At 46.3% G+C, this 16,653-nt stretch overlaps 1 protein-coding gene across 1 annotated transcript in view; it reads left to right on the top strand.

Moving 5' to 3' along the window:
* oit3 (oncoprotein induced transcript 3) overlaps positions 1–16,653 on the top strand; it is a 53,049-nt gene that overhangs the window by 14,450 nt on the left and 21,946 nt on the right. The window lies entirely within an intron of this gene.

Raw genomic sequence — 16,653 nt, 5'->3', positions numbered from 1 at the left:
GGAGGTGTGATGGTTATAGGAGGAGGTGTGATGGTTATAGGAGGAGGTGTGATGGGATATATAGGAGGAGGTGTGATGGTTATAGGAGGAGGTGTGATGGTTATAGGAGGAGGTGTGATGGTTATAGGAGGAGGTGTGATGGTTATAGGAGGAGGTGTGATGGTTATAGGAGGAGGTGTGATGGTTAGGATGGGAGGTGTGAGGTATAGGAGGAGGTGTGATGGTTATAGGAGGAGGTGTGATGGTTAGGAGGATGTGATGGGTATAGGAGGAGGTGTGATGGTTATAGGAGGAGGTGTGATGGGTATAGGAGGAGGTGTGATGGTTATAGGAGGAGGTGTGATGGTTATGGTGTGATAGGAGGAGTTGTGATGGTTATAGGAGGAGGTGTGATGGTTTTAGGAGGAGGTGTGATGGTTATATGAGGAGGTGGATGGTTATAGGAGGAGGTGTGATGGTTATATGAGGAGGTGGATGGTTATAGGAGGAGGTGTGATGGTTTTAGGAGGAGATGTGATGGTTATATGAGGAGGTGGATGGTTATAGGAGGAGGTGTGATGGTTATAGGAGGGTGTGATGGTTGTAGGAGGAGGTGTGATGGGTATATGAGGAGGTGTGATGGTTATAGGAGGAGGTGTGATGGTTAGGAGGAGGTGTGATGGTTATAGGAGGTGTGATGGTTATAGGAGGAGGTGTGATGGTTATAGGAGGAGATGGTTATGATGGGTGATATGAGGAGGTGTGATGGTTATAGGAGGAGGTGTGATGGATGTAGGAGGAGGTGTGATGGGTATAGGAGGAGGTGTGATGGTTGTAGGAGGAGGTGTGATGGTTATAGGAGGAGGTGTGATGGTTATTGGAGGAGGTGTGATGGTTATAGGAGGAGGTGTGATGGATGTAGGAGGAGGTGTGATGGTTATAGGAGGAGGTGTGATGGTTATAGGAGGAGGTGTGATGGTTATAGGAGGAGGTGTGATGGGTATAGGAGGAGGTGTGATGGGTATAGGAGGAAGTGTGATGGTTATAGGAGGAGGTGTGATGGTTGTAGGAGGAGATGTGATGGTTGTAGGAGGAGGTGTGATGGTTATAGGAGGAGGTGTGATGGTTATATGAGGAGGTGTGATGGTTATAGGAGGAGGTGTGATGGTTGTAGGAGGAGGTGTGATGGGTATAGAAGGAGGTGTGATGGGTATAGGAGTAGGTGTGATGGGTATAGGAGGAGGTGTGATGGGTATAGGAGGAGGTGTGATGGGTATAGGAGGAGATGTGATGGTTATATGAGGAGGTGTGATGGTTGTAGGAGGAGGTGTGATGGGTATAGGAGGAGGTGTGATGGGTATAGGAGGAGGTGTGATGGGTACAGGAGGAGGTGTGATGGGTACAGGAGGAGGTGTGATGGTTATAGGAGGAGGTGTGATGGTTATAGGAGTTGTGATGGTTATAGGAGGAGGTGTGATGGTTTTAGGAGGAGGTGTGATGGTTATATGAGGAGGTGGATGGTTATAGGAGGAGGTGTGATGGTTATATGAGGAGGTGGATGGTTATAGGAGGAGGTGTGATGGTTTTAGGAGGAGATGTGATGGTTATATGAGGAGGTGGATGGTTATAGGAGGAGGTGTGATGGTTGTAGGAGGAGGTGTGATGGGTATATGAGGAGGTGTGATGGGTATATGAGGAGGTGTGATGGGTATATGAGGAGGTGTGATGGTTATAGGAGGAGGTGTGATGGTTATAGGAGGAGGTGTGATGGTTATAGGAGGTGTGATGGTTATAGGAGGTGTGATGGTTATAGGAGGAGGTGTGATGGTTATAGGAAGAGATGTGATGGGTATATGAGGAGGTGTGATGGTTATAGGAGGAGGTGTGATGGATGTAGGAGGAGGTGTGATGGGTATAGGAGGAGGTGTGATGGTTGTAGGAGGAGGTGTGATGGTTATAGGAGGAGGTGTGATGGTTATTGGAGGAGGTGTGATGGTTATAGGAGGAGGTGTGATGGATGTAGGAGGAGGTGTGATGGTTATAGGAGGAGGTGTGATGGTTATAGGAGGAGGTGTGATGGTTATAGGAGGAGGTGTGATGGGTATAGGAGGAGGTGTGATGGGTATAGGAGGAAGTGTGATGGTTATAGGAGGAGGTGTGATGGTTGTAGGAGGAGATGTGATGGTTGTAGGAGGAGGTGTGATGGTTATATGAGGAGGTGTGATGGTTATATGAGGAGGTGTGATGGTTATAGGAGGAGGTGTGATGGTTGTAGGAGGAGGTGTGATGGGTATAGAAGGAGGTGTGATGGGTATAGGAGTAGGTGTGATGGGTATAGGAGGAGGTGTGATGGGTATAGGAGGAGGTGTGATGGGTATAGGAGGAGATGTGATGGTTATATGAGGAGGTGTGATGGTTGTAGGAGGAGGTGTGATGGGTATAGGAGGAGGTGTGATGGGTATAGGAGGAGGTGTGATGGGTACAGGAGGAGGTGTGATGGGTACAGGAGGAGGTGTGATGGTTATAGGAGTTGTGATGGTTATAGGAGGAGGTGTGATGGTTTTAGGAGGAGGTGTGATGGTTATATGAGGAGGTGGATGGTTATAGGAGGAGGTGTGATGGTTATATGAGGAGGTGGATGGTTATAGGAGGAGGTGTGATGGTTTTAGGAGGAGATGTGATGGTTATATGAGGAGGTGGATGGTTATAGGAGGAGGTGTGATGGTTGTAGGAGGAGGTGTGATGGGTATATGAGGAGGTGTGATGGGTATATGAGGAGGTGTGATGGGTATATGAGGAGGTGTGATGGTTATAGGAGGAGGTGTGATGGTTATAGGAGGAGGTGTGATAGTTATAGGAGGTGTGATGGTTATAGGAGGTGTGATGGTTATAGGAGGAGGTGTGATGGTTATAGGAAGAGATGTGATGGGTATATGAGGAGGTGTGATGGTTATAGGAGGAGGTGTGATGGATGTAGGAGGAGGTGTGATGGGTATAGGAGGAGGTGTGATGGTTGTAGGAGGAGGTGTGATGGTTATAGGAGGAGGTGTGATGGTTATTGGAGGAGGTGTGATGGTTATAGGAGGAGGTGTGATGGATGTAGGAGGAGGTGTGATGGATGTAGGAGGAGGTGTGATGGTTATAGGAGGAGGTGTGATGGTTATAGGAGGAGGTGTGATGGTTATAGGAGGAGGTGTGATGGGTATAGGAGGAGGTGTGATGGGTATAGGAGGAAGTGTGATGGTTATAGGAGGAGGTGTGATGGTTGTAGGAGGAGATGTGATGGTTGTAGGAGGAGGTGTGATGGTTATATGAGGAGGTGTGATGGTTATATGAGGAGGTGTGATGGTTATAGGAGGAGGTGTGATGGTTGTAGGAGGAGGTGTGATGGGTATAGAAGGAGGTGTGATGGGTATAGGAGTAGGTGTGATGGGTATAGGAGGAGGTGTGATGGGTATAGGAGGAGGTGTGATGGGTATAGGAGGAGATGTGATGGTTATATGAGGAGGTGTGATGGTTGTAGGAGGAGGTGTGATGGGTATAGGAGGAGGTGTGATGGGTATAGGAGGAGGTGTGATGGGTATAGGAGGAGGTGTGATGGGTACAGGAGGAGGTGTGATGGTTATAGGAGGAGGTGTGATGGTTATAGGAGTTGTGATGGTTATAGGAGGAGGTGTGATGGTTTTAGGAGGAGGTGTGATGGTTATATGAGGAGGTGGATGGTTATAGGAGGAGGTGTGATGGTTATATGAGGAGGTGGATGGTTATAGGAGGAGGTGTGATGGTTTTAGGAGGAGATGTGATGGTTATATGAGGAGGTGGATGGTTATAGGAGGAGGTGTGATGGTTGTAGGAGGAGGTGTGATGGGTATATGAGGAGGTGTGATGGGTATATGAGGAGGTGTGATGGGTATATGAGGAGGTGTGATGGTTATAGGAGGAGGTGTGATGGTTATAGGAGGAGGTGTGATGGTTATAGGAGGTGTGATGGTTATAGGAGGTGTGATGGTTATAGGAGGAGGTGTGATGGTTATAGGAAGAGATGTGATGGGTATATGAGGAGGTGTGATGGTTATAGGAGGAGGTGTGATGGTTATAGGAGGAGGTGTGATGGTTATAGGAGGTGTGATGGTTATAGGAGGAGGTGTGATGGTTATAGGAGGAGGTGTGATGGTTATAGGAGGAGGTGTGATGGTTATAGGAGGAGGTGTGATGGTTATAGGAGGAGGTGTGATGGTTATAGGAGGAGGTGTGATGGTTATAGGAGGAGGTGTGATGGTTATAGGAGGAGGTGTGATGGTTGTAGGAGGAGGTGTGATAGTTATAGGAGGAGGTGTGATGGTTATAGGAGGAGGTGTGATAGTTATAGGAGGAGGTGTGATGGTTATAGGAGGAGGTGTGATGGGTATAGGAGGAGGTGTGATGGGTATATGAGGAGGTGTGATGGTTATAGGAGGAGGTGTGATGGGTATAGGAGGAGGTGTGATGGTTATAGGAGGAGGTGTGATGGATATAGGAGGAGGTGTGATGGTTATGGTTGTAGGAGGAGGTGTGATGGTTATAGGAGGAGTTGTGATAGTTATAGGAGGAGGTGTGATGGTTATAGGAGGAGGTGTGATAGTTATAGGAGGAGGTGTGATGGTTATAGGAGGAGGTGTGATGGTTATAGGAGGAGGTGTGATGGTTGTAGGAGGAGGTGTGATGGGTATAGGAGGAGGTGTGATGGTTGTAGGAGGAGGTGTGATGGTTATAGGAGGAGGTGTGATGGTTGTAGGAGGAGGTGTGATGGTTATAGGAGGAGGTGTGATGGTTGTAGGAGGAGGTGTGATGGTTATAGGAGGAGGTGTGATGGTTATTGGTGGAGGTGTGATGGTTGTAGGAGGAGGTGTGATGGATGTAGGAGGAGGTGTGATGGGTATAGGAGGAGGTGTGATGGTTGTAGGAGGAGGTGTGATGGTTATAGGAGGAGGTGTGATGGTTATTGGAGGAGGTGTGATGGTTATAGGAGGAGGTGTGATGGATGTAGGAGGAGGTGTGATGGTTATAGGAGGAGGTGTGATGGTTATTGGAGGAGGTGTGATGGTTATAGGAGGAGGTGTGATGGTTATAGGAGGAGGTGTGATGGGTATAGGAGGAGGTGTGATGGGTATAGGAGGAGGTGTGATGGTTATAGGAGGAGGTGTGATGGTTGTAGGAGGAGATGTGATGGTTGTAGGAGGAGGTGTGATGGTTATATGAGGAGGTGTGATGGTTATATGAGGAGGTGTGATGGTTATAGGAGGAGGTGTGATGGTTGTAGGAGGAGGTGTGATGGGTATAGAAGGAGGTGTGATGGGTATAGAAGGAGGTGTGATGGGTATAGGAGTAGGTGTGATGGGTATAGGAGGAGGTGTGATGGGTATAGGAGGAGGTGTGATGGGTATAGGAGGAGATGTGATGGTTATATGAGGAGGTGTGATGGTTGTAGGAGGAGGTGTGATGGGTATAGGAGGAGGTGTGATGGGTATAGGAGGAGGTGTGATGGGTACAGGAGGAGGTGTGATGGGTACAGGAGGAGGTGTGATGGGTACAGGAGGAGGTGTGATGGTTATAGGAGGAGGTGTGATGGTTATAGGAGTTGTGATGGTTATAGGAGGAGGTGTGATGGTTATATGAGGAGGTGGATGGTTATAGGAGGAGGTGTGATGGTTATATGAGGAGGTGGATGGTTATAGGAGGAGGTGTGATGGTTTTAGGAGGAGATGTGATGGTTATATGAGGAGGTGGATGGTTATAGGAGGAGGTGTGATGGTTGTAGGAGGAGGTGTGATGGGGAGGTGTGATGGAGGAGGTGTGATGGGTAGGAGGATATGAGGAGGTGTGATGGGTATATGAGGAGGTGTGATGGTTATAGGAGGAGGTGTGATGGTTATAGGAGGAGGTGTGATGGTTATAGGAGGTGTGATGGTTATAGGAGGTGTGATGGTTATAGGAAGAGATGTGATGGGTATATGAGGAGGTGTGATGGTTATAGGAGGAGGTGTGATGGTTATAGGAGGAGGTGTGATGGTTATAGGAGGTGTGATGGTTATAGGAGGTGTGATGGTTATTGGAGGAGGTGTGATGGTTATAGGAGGAGGTGTGATGGTTATAGGAGGAGGTGTGATGGTTATAGGAGGAGGTGTGATGGTTATAGGAGGAGGTGTGATGGTTATAGGAGGAGGTGTGATGGTTATAGGAGGAGGTGTGATGGTTGTAGGAGGAGGTGTGATAGTTATAGGAGGAGGTGTGATGGTTATAGGAGGAGGTGTGATAGTTATAGGAGGAGGTGTGATGGTTATAGGAGGAGGTGTGATGGGTATAGGAGGAGGTGTGATGGGTATATGAGGAGGTGTGATGGTTATAGGAGGAGGTGTGATGGGTATAGGAGGAGGTGTGATGGTTATAGGAGGAGGTGTGATGGATGTAGGAGGAGGTGTGATGGTTGTAGGAGGAGGTGTGATGGTTATAGGAGGAGGTGTGATAGTTATAGGAGGAGGTGTGATGGTTATAGGAGGAGGTGTGATAGTTATAGGAGGAGGTGTGATGGTTATAGGAGGAGGTGTGATGGTTATAGGAGGAGGTGTGATGGTTATAGGAGGAGGTGTGATGGTTGTAGGAGGAGGTGTGATGGTTGTAGGAGGAGGTGTGATGGTTGTAGGAGGAGGTGTGATGGTTGTAGGAGGAGGTGTGATGGTTATAGGAGGAGGTGTGATGGTTATAAAAGGAGGTGTGATGGTTATAGGAGGAGGTGTGATGGGTATAGGAGGAGGTGTGATGGTTGTAGGAGGAGGTGTGATGGTTATAGGAGGAGGTGTGATGGTTATAGGAGGAGGTGTGATGGTTGTAGGAGGAGGTGTGATGGTTATAGGAGGAGGTGTGATTGGAGTTATAACCATCACACCTCCTCCTTACCCATCACACCTCCTCCTATAGCCATCACACCTCCTCCTATAACCATCACACCTCCTTTTATAACCATCACACCTCCTCCTCTAACCAGTTCAATTTAAGGGCTTTATTGGCATGGGAAACATATGTTAACATTGCCAAAGCAGGTGAAGTAGATAATATACAAAAGTTAAATAAACAATAAAAATGAACAGTAAACATCACAGAAGTAATATATATATCTATATACAGTGTTGTAATGATGTGCAAATGGTTAAAGTACAAAAGGGAAAATGAATTACCATCAATATGGGTTGTATTTACAATGGTGTTTGTCCTTCACTGGTTGCCCTTTACTTGTGGCAACAGGTCACAAATCTTGCTGCTGTGATGACACACTGTGGAATTTCACCCAGTAGATATGGGACTTTATCAAAATCAGTTTTTTTCTTATTATTTGTGGGTCTGTGTAATCTGAGGGAAATATGTCTCTCTAATATGGTCATAGATTTGGCAGGAGGTTAGGAAGTGCAGCTCAGTTTCCACCTGATTTTGTGGGCAGTGAGCACATAGCCTGTCTTCTCTTGAGAGTCAGGTCTGCCTACGGTGGCCTTTCTCAATAGCAAGGCTATGCTCACTGATTCTGAAAATAGTCAAAGCTTTCCTTATGTTTGGGTCAGTCACAGTGGTCAGATATTCGGCCATTGTGTACTCTCTGTTTAGGGCCAAATAGCATTCTAGTTTGCTCTGTTATTTTGGTAATTCCTTCCAATATGTCAAGTAATTATCTTTTTGTTTTCTCATGATTTGGTTGGGGTCTAATTGTGTTGCTGTCCTGGGGGTCTGTTTGTGTTTGTGTTCAGAGCCCCAGGACCAGTTTTCTTAGGGGACTCTTCTCCGGGTTTATCTCTCTGTAGGTGATGGCTTTGTTATGGAAGGTTTGGGAATCGCTTCCTTTTGTGGTTGTAGAATTTAATGGCTCTTTTCTGGATTTTGATAATTAGTGGGTATCGGCCTAATTCTGCTCTGCGTGTGTTATTTGGTGTTTTACGCTGTACAGAGAGGATGGTTTTAGCTGGAGGATATTTTTGCAGAATTCTGCATGCAGTCTCAATTTGGTGTTTGTCCCATTTTGTGAATTCGTGGTTGGTGAACAGACCCCAGACCTCGCAATGGGTTCTATAACTGATTCAAGTATTTTTAGCCAGATCCTAATTGGTATGTTGAATTTAATGTTCTTTTTGATGGCATAGAATGCCCTTCTTGCCTTGTCTCTCAGATCGTTCACGGCTTTGTGGAAGTTACCTGTGGCGCTGATGTTTAGGCCGAGGTATGCATAGTTTTTTGTGTGCTCTAGGGCAACGTTGTCTAGATGGAATTTGTATTCGGAATCCTGGCGACTGAACCTTTTTTGGAACACCATTATTTTGGTCTTACTGAGATTTACTGTCAGGGCCCAGGTCTGGCAGAACCTGTGCAGAAAATCTAGGTGCTGCTGTAGGCCTTCCTTGGTTGGTGACATAAGCACCAGATCATCAGCAAACAGTAGACATTTGACTTCAGATTCTAGTAGGCCGGGTGCTGCAGACTGATCCAGTGCCCTCGCCAATTCGATTATATTTATTTTGTTTATTTATTTAACCTTTATTTAACCAGGAAGGGCTCATTGAGATTTAAAATCTCTTTTTCAAGAGCGTCCTGGCCAAGATCGGCAGCAACAAGTCATTACAAAAATTACAGACAAACAACATGAAAAAGCTACAAGTAATCTAGTAAAAACCATAGAATTCACAAGAGTATAACTAAATCAAAAACAGCAAATTAAAAAAAACATTGACAGGTCAGGGAATCAGTCTCAAGATCATTCATCAGTGATTTAAAAACACCAATCGGGACAAGTTCTTCCAGTTTAAAAGTATTTTGTAAGGTGTGCCAAGACGATGGAGCAGAGTACATAAAAGCCCTTTTACCAAATTCTGTTCGGACATTTGGAAGAGTTAGCAGGATAAAGTCCAGCGAATGAAGAGAGGACCCACCACATTTCTGAACAATAAAAATGCCCAAATAAAAATGTAGTAAACCCAAAATGGCTTTGTAAATAAAAGTATATCAGTGACTGAGCCTACGAGTGACTAGAGAAGGCCAGCCAATCCTGGTATACAAAGTGCAGTGGTGCGTAAGGGTTTTGCAGTTTAAAATAAATCTCAAAGTGCCATGGTAAAGGGTGTCAATTGATCTCAAACACTGAGCGGAAGCATTCATATATAAAATATCCCCATAGTCTAGTAAAGGCATAAATGCAGCTGATACGAGCCTCCTTCTGGCTTCAAAAGAAAAACAGGCCTTATTCCTAAAATAAAATCCCAATTTCAGCTTCAATTTTTTGTAAATTGTTGAATATGCAATTTAAAAGAGAGGCCGTCATCAATTAAAATTCCAAGATATTTATATGAGGTTACAACCTCAATCTCCTTGCCCTGACAGGTAGTAATAGCTGAAAGGTTCAGAGGTCTATTTCTTGCTTTAGAAAACACCATTCGTTTAGTTTTGTCAGTATTGAGGATAAGCTTCAATTGACACAAGGTATGTTCAACAGTATAAAAAGCAGTTTGCAATTTCTGGAAAACTTTTGTAAGAGACAAGGCACAACAGTAAATAACAGTATCATCAGCATAAAAATGAAGTTGCGCATTTTGGACATTTTTATCTAAATCATTTATATAAATAGTGAATAAGAGAGGACCAAGTACAGAGCCTTGGGGCACACCAATAAAGACAGACAATTTAACATACATGAGCAAATCAAATTTAGTGCACTGAGTTCTATCAGACAGATAGTTAGCAAACCATGCAACTGCATGCTCCGAAAGACCTACACTCGACAATTTCTGCCTTAGTATAGGATGATCAACTGTATCAAAAGCCTTAGAGAGATCAATAAAAAGTGAGACACACTGCTGTTTTTTGTCAAGGGCTTCAGTGATATCATTTAAAACCTTCATGGCTGCTGTAATTGTGCTGTGCTTCTTCCTGAAGTCTGATTGGTACATTGATAAGAGAGTTAGTAATTAAAAACCATTTCAGCTGTTGACTCACAAGGGTTTCAAGTATTTTCACCAGGGGTGACAGCTTTGAGATTGGCATATAATTATTTAAAAGAGTTGGATCTCCCCCTTTTAAAAGTGGTAGGACAAATGCTGATTTCCAGATCTTTGGAATTTCATTACATTCCAGGGTTAGATTGAACAGATATGTACGTGGTTCAGCTATGAAATCAGCTGCCAGATTTAAAAATTAGGGATCCAAAAGATCATATATATGTTGAAGAGTTTGGGGCTTAAGCTGCATCCCTGTCTCATCCCACGGCCCTGTGGGAGAAATGTGTGGGTGTTTTTGCCAATTTTAACCGCACACTTGTTGTTTGTCTATATGGATTTTATAATGTTGTGTGTTTTTCCCGCAACACCACTTTCCATCAATTTGTATACTAGACCCTCATGCCAAATTGAGTCGAAGGCTTTTTTTAAATAAACAAAGCATGAGAAAACTTTGCCTTTGTTTTGGTTTGATTGTTAGTCAATTGGGGTGTGCAGGGTGAATACATGTTCTGTGATACAATAATTTGGTTAAAAGCCAATTTGTCATTTGCTCAGTACATTGTTTTTACTGAGGAAATGTAAGAGTTTGCTGTTAATGGTAATGCAGAAGATCTTCCCACGGTTGCTGTTGACGCATATCCCACAGTAGTTATTGTGGTCAAATTTGTCTCCACTTTTGTGGATTGGGGTGATCAGTCCTTTTGTTCCAAATATTGGGGAAGATGCCAGAGCTGATGATGATGTTAGAGTTCTAGTATAGCCAATTGGAATTTGTTACCTGTATATTTTATAATTTCATTGAGGATACCATCAACACCACAGGCATTTTGGGGTTGGAGAGTTTTTATTTTGTCCTGTAGTTCATTCAATGTAATTGGAGAATCCAGTTGGTTTCTGGTCGTCTTCAATAGTTGATTCTTAGATCTGCATTTGATAATGTATATGTTTTTGCTCTTTGTTCTTCATTGCAGAAGTGGTTTACCCATACATCTCCATTTTGGATAGATAGTTTGTTGTGTTGTTGTTTGTTTAGTGTTTTCCAATTTTCCCAGAAGTGGTTGGAGTCTATGGATTCTTCAATTACATTGAGCTGATTTCTGACGTGCTGTTACTTCTTTTTCCGTAGTGTATTTCTGTATTGTTTTAGTGATTCACCATAATGAAGGTGTAGGCTCAGGTTTTCTAGCTCTCTGTGTTCTAGGTTTCTCAATTTCTTTTTAGGTGTTTGCATTCTTCATCAAATAATTTGTGTCAGGTTCTTGTCCGGTTCTGACATTTAGGTCACCACAGACTAGTACATAGCTTCTCTATCCTGGAGGGGGAAATCAACTATCTTCATTAAAGTGGGGATTCTAGTTGGGAGACATAGGTAGCACACGGGAGGATGATTTTGTCTGTGAAGATCATTTCCTTTTGAATGTCTAGCCAAATATAAAATGTTCCTGTTTTGATTAATGTAATAGAGTGAGTTAGTTCAAATCAAATTTATTTATATAGCCCTTCGAACAGCAGCTGATATCTCAAAGTGCTGTACAGAAACACAGCCTAAAACCCCAAACAGCAAGGAATGCAGGTGTAGAAGCACGGTGGCTAGGAAAAACTCCCTAGAAACGCCAAAACCTAGGAAGAAACCTAGAGAGGAACCAGGCAATGTGGGGTGGCCAGTCCTCTTCTGGCTGTACCGGGTAGAGAGGAACCAGGCTATGTGGGGTGGCCAGTCCTCTTCTGGTTGTGCCGGGTAGAGATTATAACAGAACATGGCCAAGATGTTCAAATGTTCATAAATGACCAGCATGATCGAATAATAATAAGGCAGAACAGTTGAAACTGGAGCAGCAGCACGACCAGGTGGACTGGAGACAGCAAGGAGTCGTCATGTCAGGTAGTCCTGGGGCATGGTCCTAGGGCTCAGGTCCTCCGAGAAAGAAAGAGAGAAAGAGAATTAAACAAAGCACACTTAAATTCACACAGGACACCAAATAGGACAGGAGAAGTACTCCAGATATAACAAACTGACCCTAGCCCCCCGACACATAAACTACTGCAGCATAAATACTGGAGGCTGAGACAGGAGGTTCTGCTCTATACCAAAGTAGCAAACCCCCTGAGTCCCTTCCCCTTTCCACACCTGGTAGTTTGGTGGATGGGACTAGCTCTCTGTAACCTAGAAGGCAACCAGTGGGTCTGTCGCCTCAATACCATGTTTCTTGTAGGATGACAATTTCTGTATTTCCAGGTTCCTGCTCTTTAGGCCAAAGGCAGATGACGTCAGGCCTTGGATATTCCAGGATGAGATAGTGAAGGCTTTGTGTTCCATAAAGTGTCCAATGTTGTTGGTCGTGTGGTTTGGCCTCAGGCCAGTAAGTGTGAGCAGAGCCTGCTGAGCATCTGGTAACTGCCATTGGCTTGGGGTTGGGCCTGTTTGCCCGCTCACTACCTGGGCGTATGTGTGACTTCCATGATGAGGCCCTCTTTGGGGGGATGGGGTGGGCAGGAGGGGCAAAGGTCTAATCTGAAGGGGGCCTAAATGGGGTGTGGGCATGGTTGACTTGGGGGGGTGTTGATTGGTTGGGGTGTGGATGTGGCTGGTGGTGTTGTGGTCTGGATGTAGGTCCTCTCGGCGTGGGTCCTCTATGTGTAGGTCCGGGGGTCCCGCAGGTCTGGGAGAGTGTCTCGATGGTCTGGACGGGGTGTCTATTGATCTGTTGCTCCTGTGTGAAGTGTTGGGGCTGCGTTTGAGAGTGATGTCCTTTAGGGTCCAGGTGAAGATGGGCCCTGCTGCCTTGTAGAGGTGGACCTGGTCATAGAGGCTGTTCAAGTCCAGGGTGGAGTGGTGGGCCAGGAAAACCTTTGGTTTTGAGGCACAGTCACGGGAAACAATTGCGTTTACCCGCTGTATGGTGGCAGGGTGGACGTCTTTTCGTGGTAGCAGGGTGGAGATAACCCCTTGTGCGTTGGGGAAAGTAGAATAAGCTTTTTCAATCACTCCCTTCAGTGCTGTGCCCTCAGGTCATTTGTGCCTGTGTGTTTTATTATGTGGCTGGGTGACCCTAGTTGGTCCTCAGACAGAAGGTCTAGTGTATGCTGGGTGTTTGGACACCAGAGTTTAGACACTATGTGTTTGGGATCTCCATAAGGAGTACAATCTGTGTGTGTGTGTGTGTGTGTGTGTGTGTGTGTGTGTGTCTGTGTGTGCGTGTGTGCGTGTGTGCGCGTGTGTGTGTGTGCGTGTGCTTGGGATTCTTCATTTGTCTGTCCCGCTGTGATTTCGACGCCATGGTCAGGTGGACTGTTCTGCTATGGTGTCAAGACTTTTGTCAGGAGCTGAGGTTGGCTGTTCTGCTGGCTTCTCTGTGGGGGTGGCCACCTCTCTAGTAGGTTGTTCTCTGTCACACGCCATCCCCCTCACCCTCTCCTCCAGCAGTCTGATCCTCTCCTCTCGTGCTCTGTTCTGCTCCTGATCCTGCTCTTTCTCCTGTTGAAGTTGTCTCACCACTGTCCAGAGTGCAGATATGTCTCTGTCCACCTCCAGCTCTCCGGGTCTGGTTAAGAGAGTGTTGTTGTGCTGGACTGTTGTCTGGGTCTGTGCTGACTGAAGTGTAATCACCTGCTGTTCCACCTCTACCTGCCTTACCTCCAGCTGGGTGAATGTATCCTTCATTTCAATTAGGGGGTAGTACTCTGTGCTGCGAGGTTGACTTTCCGCTTGGGTTGCTCGTCTGTGAGGTTATATAATGAAGAGGTCTGGTCTGACCCGCTCGGGGTGGGGGGGCATCTTTCTCAAGGGAGAGCTTCTCCTGCTGGGCTAATTCTTTGATCAGGTGAAAGTCCAGCTGAAACTGTTTGGGGTTGTTGCCCTGTACCATTACTGTTCCAGACTTATAGAGATTTATATTAGCTGACTCAGAGTCCTCGTTGTCTGGAGTCAAATTGTATTGAGGGCAGTTAATTCAGGAAGTTAACTCAAAACAGTTTGGAGTGGGGGGGCTGTGTGTGTGTGTGGAGTGGGGGGCTGTGTGTGTGTGGAGTGGGTGTGTGTGTGGAGTAGGGGTGTGTGTGTGTGTGTGTGTGTGCGTGTGTGTGTGTGTGTGTGTGTGTGTGTGTGTGTGTGTGTGTGTGGAGTGGGGGGTTGTGTGTGTGTGTGGAGTGGGGGTTGTGTGTGTGTGTGTGGAGTAGGGGGTGTGTGTGTGTGTGGAGTGGGGGGTTGTGTGTGTGTGTGTGTATGTGTTTTCATGTTGGTATCCTTGACTTGGTCCTCTACTTCCAGCCAGCTGTGGCCTCCAGTTCTTCCTGTTTGTCTGTTTTGACATCAATCGTTCCTGTGTGAAGGAGTTGACTGCTCTTCTAGCTCCTAGCCCTTAGCTCCTAGCCCTTAGTTCCTAGCCCTTAGCTCCTAGCCCTTAGCTCCTAGCCCTTAGCTCCTAGCCCTTAGCTCCTAGCCCTTAGCTCCTAGCCCTTAGCTCCTAGCCCTTAGCTCCTAGCCCATAGTTCCTAGCCCTTAGCTCCTAGCCCTTAGTTCCTAGCCCTTAGCTCCTAGCCCTTAGCGCCTAGCCCTTAGCTCCTAGCCCTTAGCTCCTAGCCCTTAGCTCCTAGCCCTTAGCTCCTAGCCCTTAGTTCCTAGCCCTTAGTTCCTAGCCCTTAGTTCCTAGCCCTTAGCTCCTAGCCCTTAGTTCCTAGCTCTTAGTTCCTAGCTCTTAGCTCCTAGCCCTTAGCTCCTAGCCCTTAGCTCCTAGCCCTTAGCTCCTAGCCCTTAGCTCCTATCTCATCATTGCTTCCATCTCTATCCCTCACTGGGTTTGAACCAGGGACCTGAACCTACGAGGTCCGGAGTCTGCTGGTTTTCTGTTTTTCCTATATCCTATTCTTTAGCTCCTTGTTCCTATCCCCTAGTTCCTAGCTCCTATCCCCTAGCTCCCCTATCTCCTTTATATCCCGTCTCCTATCCCCTAGCTCCTATTCTCTAGCTCACAGTTACTAGCTTTTATCCCCTTGCTCATAGTTTCTAGTGCCTCGATCCTATTTTCTAGCTCCTAGTTCCTAGCTCCTATCTCCTTTGTATCCTATATCCTATCCCCTAGCTCCTAATCCCTAGCTCAGAGTTCCTAGCTCCTATCCCTGAGCTCCTATCTCCTTTATATCCTAGCTCCTATTCCCTTGCTCATAGTTCCTAGCTCCTATCCCCTAGTTCCTAGCTCCTAACTCCTGTACATTCTCGCTCCTACAGTGGGTCTTCCATTAAACGTTGTGACGTACTGCAGCACAGCTTGTAGGGTGCTGCAGAATTCTATGGCACGTTATTTAACTGCCAACCATTGTTGCCAGAGCTCAACACTTTTAATTAAAGGAAGGACCACTGTGGCCCCTAACTCTTATAAATCCTATCTCCTAGCTTTATACATCCTATCTCCTAACTCTTATAAATCCTATCTCCTATATCCTAGCTCCTAGCTCTTATACATCCTATCTCCTAACTCCTAGCTCCTAACTCCTAGCTCTTATACATCCTATCTCCTAACTCTTATAAATCCTATCTCCTATCTCCTAACTCCTAGCTCTTATACATCCTATCTCCTAACTCTTAGCTCTTATACATCCTATCTCCTAACTCTTATAAATCCTATCTCCTATCTCCTAACTCCTAGCTCTTATACATCCTATCTCCTAACTCCTAGCTCTTATACATCCTATCTCCTAACTCTTATACATCCTATCTCCTAACTCTTATAGATCCTAACTCCTAGCTCTTATACATCCTAGCTCTTATACATCCTAGCTCTTATACATCCTAACTCCTAGCTCTTATACATCCTATCTCCTAACTCCTAGCTCTTATACATCCTATTTCCTAACTCCTAGCTCTTATACATCCTATTTCCTAACTCCTAGCTCTTATACATCCTAACTCCTAGCTCTTCTACATCCTAACTCCTAGCTCTTATCCCAGCTGACTCCTGGTCGTGTTGTTTCTCTCTGCCTCTCTATGTTGTCAATAGAGATGGTTTACAGCCGAAGGGAATTACTCTGCAGTCGTTTGTTCCCCTGTGGACAACCATTGATTAACTTGATTTCTCTCTGTCTCTCTCTCTCTTCTCTCCTCTCCCCACGTCTCTCCTCTCCCCCACCTCTCTCCTCTCCCCCCACCTCTCTTCTCTCCTCTCCCCCCACCTCTCTCCTCTCCCCACCTCTCTTCTCTCCTCTCCCCACCTCTCTTCTCTCCTCTCCCCACCTCTCTCCCTCTCCCCCATCTCTCTCCTCTCCCCCACCTCTCTCCTCTCCCCCACCTCTCTTCTCTCCTCTCCCCCACCTCTCTTCTCTCCCTCTCCCCACCTCTCTTCTCTCCTCCCTCCCCACCTCTCTTCTCTCCTCTCCCCACCTCTCTCCTCTCCCCACCTCTCTCCTCTCCCCCATCTCTCTCCTCTCCCCCACCTCTCTTCTCTCCTCTCCCCACCTCTCTTCTCTCCTCTCCCCACCTCTCTCCTCTCCCCCATCTCTCTCCTCTCTCCCCCACCTCTCTTCTCTCCTCTCCTCTCCCCCCACCTCTCTCCTCTACCCCCACCTCTCCTCTCCTCTCCCCCCACCTATCTCCTCTCCCCCATCTCTCTCCTCTCCCCCACCTCTCTCCTCTCCCACCTCTCTCCTCTCCTTTCCCACCACCTCTCTCCCTCTC

This window comes from Oncorhynchus masou, chromosome 18 (genome assembly GCF_036934945.1).
Source record: "Oncorhynchus masou masou isolate Uvic2021 chromosome 18, UVic_Omas_1.1, whole genome shotgun sequence".
Lineage (NCBI taxonomy): Eukaryota > Metazoa > Chordata > Actinopteri > Salmoniformes > Salmonidae > Oncorhynchus > Oncorhynchus masou.
Note: the sequence above shows the minus strand (reverse complement) of the source record. Positions and strands in the feature narration are given on the sequence as shown.